Raw genomic sequence first — 4,447 nt, forward strand, 5'->3', positions numbered from 1 at the left:
TTCCAGCATCATTCTAGTTTATGAATGGCCTTCTGAACATTCACTGATCACTCTATCAAGGCATGTCTTCATTAGAGGGGCATGGAGAAATAATGCAAATATATTATAACTCACAAAATAAAACACATAATAAAAAAGCTGAGCAAATGATAAGGAACAACCTAGTGAGCATATTACCTCTATCGTATCTTCTTCAGTTCTGCTTCCCGAGTCCTGCTTTCAACCCCTGGCCTACATTCCTCAGCAATGGACAGGAAGCTATGAGATGAAATAAACTCTCTTATTTATCAAACAAACATGAAAATTTAAAAACTAAGGACAGACGTAGCTATTATAAAGGGCATGCAGCATTATGATGAGCAAATATGTGGTGGAGAGGTGAGACACAGAAAGGGAAGTGGGACCAGTTTGTTCTCTGTGAAGAGAGGTGGGACTGGAGACGTGAAGATAGTAAGGAATGGCCTGATGAGAGAGGCCTGAACTGCTATTGGAGGCCATGGTGTTATCTGGACCTGTGCTTCTGCAGAGGGCCATGACACTTCTGTAGCAGGGGTCTGTGTCAATACAGAGTGAGTTCCAGTCCACACTCCAAAGATACAAAGAAAACCTGTGCCTTAAATAAAGACATAGTTCATCTTTTTCACTTTTCTTATCAAGTAAGTTTTCTACTACACATGCATATTCCAACTTATTTGCAATGTTTCATTCACCATTTTGTGACTTTAGAAGCAAAACTAGGAGCTGAAAGTAGTTGCCTATTCAAATTAGCCCAGAAGAGAGTTGGTATAAGCAAGAAGACCAGAATTTTAAAGACAGATGTCTACATAGCTAGAGGAACTGGAGAAGATGGGTTGGAGAGAAGTTTCAAAATTGAATCATCCTTCAGGCAGAAAACTTTATTAATAGAGCCCATCAGGGTCCTCAGTAAGATGATTCAGTTTTATCAAGGGAAAAGAAATGTTTACTCTTAAAGTTTATAAGATTTATAAGGTTAACTTGGATCATGTACATGGAACACTGTCTCTAAAGAAGGAAGAGGTGGAGAAAAGGAGAAGGAGGAAGCAAAGGAAGATGAGGTCCATTATCAGTTTGAATAGAGTTTGCTAGTCCAAACATGCGAATAATTTTCTTGAGGGACAATTTAAATAGCTCTATTATTTTCTCAGTTACTATAGGGAATGTCTTTGATAAGCATGAGAACATGTCTCTGAATACTAATAAAATTTAAAATAATTCTTTATTTTAAATATTTGAGTAGTTTATTTGCCATTCTTAAATGAAACTTAACTTCTAATATTTTATATCTGTTTGTTTATCTTATTCTCATTTTATAACTCTTTATTATTCTATGATTGATATCAGATATAATCTTTGAACAGTCGATCCTTTGTGGCTGTTTCTATTAGACCCATATTAGATATGTTAATGTATCCATATATTAATATATATTCTATACAGGTATTTTTCAACAATTTTACTATGCTCAAACAATTTTGTGGTTGTTCTGTTGCAACTAAAACTTAAAGTCCCTATCATCAGGCTCATAGACTCTTGAAAACTAGAGCTCATTGCACAACATGAAGGCACCTTGACGGGTTAGAAAATGTCCCTACAAAGCTGCTCAGTTGTCCTGAAACTCTTCTAGACTGCTTGGATTGTCTCTCCTTCCTTCAGGTTATTCATATTGTAAGATATTTCTTAACAAAATAAACTTAGTAAAAAGAAACTAGACAGCATGACTTTCTATTCATAAAATCAATACAATTGACTTGCTCTGTGGACAAATCACAATGTGCAGAAACAAAATTTCTAAAACAATAATACAATATATGGCTCTAAAGGAGAAGCAGGCCTCTAAGAAATTAAAATTGACATTTTTTTAAATTTATTTACTTATTAAAGATTTCTGTCTCTTCCCCGCCACCACCTCCCATTTCCCTCTCCCTCCCCAATAAGTCCCCCCCCAGCCCAAAAAGCAATCAGGGTTCCCTGTCCTGTGGGAAGTCCAAGGAACTCCCACCTCCATCCAGGTCTAGTAAGTTGAGCATCCAAACTGCCTAGGCTCCCACAAAGCCAGTGCGTGCAATAGGATCAGAAACCCAAATGCAATATGGGATTAAGCTATTATCATAACCCAGACGTGGATAACTTAGTCCACAGAAAGCCTGAGAAAGCTTGGAAAAGAATAGAGTAAAGCATGTTTTCTTGGTAGCAGCAATTTCTCAGGTCTGCTCTGCTTGCTAGAGGCAAGCAAGCACTCTCATCTAAGAGAGACTTCCTGATCAGATTTAGCTGCAAAACCCTGCAGCTCTTTTTAGAGGTCCTGCCACGAAACACTTAAAGGGTGTTGACGAAAAGCTGAATGCATGCTTTTCAGTTTTCAGCCATAGCAGGAAAAAAGCTGCACCGTTTAAAAATGCTGGCTTTCTGGGCCATCCTGCCAGGGCAAACACTGACTGTTTGAGGCAGGAGGGCCGACTACAGAGAGAGGACTTGAGTGTTGTCTGTGGACATATTGCTGCAGCTTGCTTGCTGGCAGGGACCTTGAAACGCCATAGACTTGTGATAATAAACATGGCTACAGCCGGTACCTCTGCCGTGAGACTGTAAAGCTAAGGAATTGGCTGGATCCAGCTGCCAAAGCCATGGCTTTAATCCTACCCTTATTACTCAGTAATTTAAAGGCTCAGTCAGAAAAAAGAAAGAGAGATACAGTAAAGAGAGATTAAAAAACAAAACCTTTAAAATTATTTACAGTGTGTTAAAAATATATGCAGACTAAAAGTTAAAGTTCTTAAAGTAAAAAACAAAAAAAGGAAGAAAGAGAGTAGTTGTGTGTGGTAGGACACACCTTTAATCCCAACACTTGGAAGGCAGAGGGAGATTGACCTCTGTGACTTCAAGGTATGGTAGCACATGCCTTTAATTCCAATGCCTGGGAGGCAGGGACAGGCGGATCTCTGAGAGTTCAAGGACAGCCTGGTCCACAGAGTTATTTCAGGTCAAATATATACAGAGAATATAAAATAGAAGTAAAAAGAAACGAAATAGAGGTTAAAACAAAGGTGTACAAAGATGGAAAATAAACAGAGTATTTTGATACTGTATGCTATTATGCTCTCTTTGAATTGTTTGAATGCTGAGGAAAGAGCAATAGCTGCTAAAATATATTTGTTTATAATTGCTGCTGAACTAATCCAAGATAGATATTTTGAAAATGCCTTGACTTCAGAATTTGGATCTAAGGATATGATACTTTGGAAAAGAGTTTCTTCTTTTGTTTTCACAGAGGATGAGACCCTGTGGATTGCTTCTATGGCAGTATGGTATGATAGACCACGTCCTCCTGCAAGGTTGCTGTGAACACCTTCAGAAAATTACTTCACTCAACTGCTGACTGAGATGAACCTGGCACACAGGTTATACCTTGAAAGACAGTGCCACCATTCAGCACGAAGCAGTTAGGAGAGAAATAACTGCATCCATATTCCCAAATATTGTTTATAAATGTTCTTTTACAATTAATGGGGGATATGATATAGGTATGAATAATTTGCATTGATATGGATTTTGCTTTAGTGATTTAAATTTAACGTCAATCTTGTTATATGTATATGTATTTCTAATATTGATTAAGGTATTGTGATTGTATAGTTCATTTAAAAATGTAATGCATATAGGTTGTTAATGGGTAATCATTAATAATGTCAAGTTTATAGTCATGTTAGTTAGATTTTCTAGATGTACATAGATATATTTTAGATAGACGTTCTTCATATCTTTCAAAGACTACAGAATAGGACCTTTAATGTTTTAATAACTTAGGACTTTTCATAACAATGAGACATGTCTGCTCCTGGCAGCATTAATCTACTTCAAGAGGACAATGGGCACCAAAGAGGCTACTTATGGAGTTTGATAGCCATTTGGGCAAGAAACTGCTCTTGCCTGGACTATTGTATAAACTGGACACAGACAACCTGCAGAGAGAGGACTACTGAACTTCCCTAAAGGTGAGATGATCTTTCGGGGTTCTTGATTCATGAAGGAGTCTGCAAGACATTCTGCAGGACACAACAGATAGTGACTGAACTGACTTTGAAATTTCCTGCTTCATGGAAATGTCTCTGGATCCTATGGGCCTGTAGGCCGAAGATGGATGCCCCAACAGTACAGAGAAACTTTGGGAGACTGTCCAGGAAGCAAGATGTCTCTGTCATTTCTAGAGTTTGGAAGTTGCTTATTTCTTGTTTGCTTAGGTAATATTGTATCTTTCTGGAATCTTTGATGGAGTTGAAGAATAGATAAATAGTTATAGTTTTCCTTAGTTATGATAAAGATAAAATATATGTAAATATTGTAATTTTTACTTGATAACTGTTTTGTTATATATAATTTTGCTATGTTAAAATTAAAGCCTTCCTTTTTTTGTTTAAACAGAAAAGGG

Source organism: Microtus oregoni, unplaced genomic scaffold (assembly GCF_018167655.1).
Source record: "Microtus oregoni isolate MIOR12 unplaced genomic scaffold, Mior012 000021F_ref0000039, whole genome shotgun sequence".
Taxonomy (NCBI): domain Eukaryota; kingdom Metazoa; phylum Chordata; class Mammalia; order Rodentia; family Cricetidae; genus Microtus; species Microtus oregoni.